Source organism: Megascapheus bottae, unplaced genomic scaffold, assembly GCF_031878675.1.
Source record: "Megascapheus bottae isolate mThoBot1 unplaced genomic scaffold, mThoBot2.hap1 HAP1_SCAFFOLD_163, whole genome shotgun sequence".
In the NCBI taxonomy this organism is placed as follows: domain Eukaryota; kingdom Metazoa; phylum Chordata; class Mammalia; order Rodentia; family Geomyidae; genus Megascapheus; species Megascapheus bottae.
This window is the reverse complement of record NW_028327343.1, coordinates 45,001-45,490: the sequence shown is the minus strand read 5'-3', so window position 1 is coordinate 45,490 and position 490 is coordinate 45,001.

Sequence of the window (490 nt, the reverse complement as noted above, 5' to 3'; positions counted from 1 at the left end):
GCTATCAGACATGCTGATGAGACTTCAGAAAGATTTGAAATTCCTGGTAGTAAAGATTGAACCTTCCCTTAGAGTTTTCAGCAGAAGACTACTTTATGGTGAATAAAAGACTTAAAACACAGGTGTTAAACATTAAAACATTTATTCATAAACTGTCTTAAGCATATAGTCGAGGATGCTGGATAGGCATTTATGTGTTCCGTGCAACTTTTGAAGATCCAACACCTAAAATCCTCACCATGGACGCCCTAAAAGGAAAAAGCAACAACTTTTGAAAACATGTGCCACATCTTCATTAGACAGTGCATGCTTCTTTACCAAAAAAAGTTAACACTATTACTGTATTCAGCTCTGAATACCAACACACCTTTACATTTGGGCAATGAGAACGAATCTAAGCAGTCTAGAAAGCCTCTGTTTTGTGTTATTTCTCTCCTACACCATTTTATTTGCTAACTTTGGGGCAGATGTACTAATGATGAACCACAAT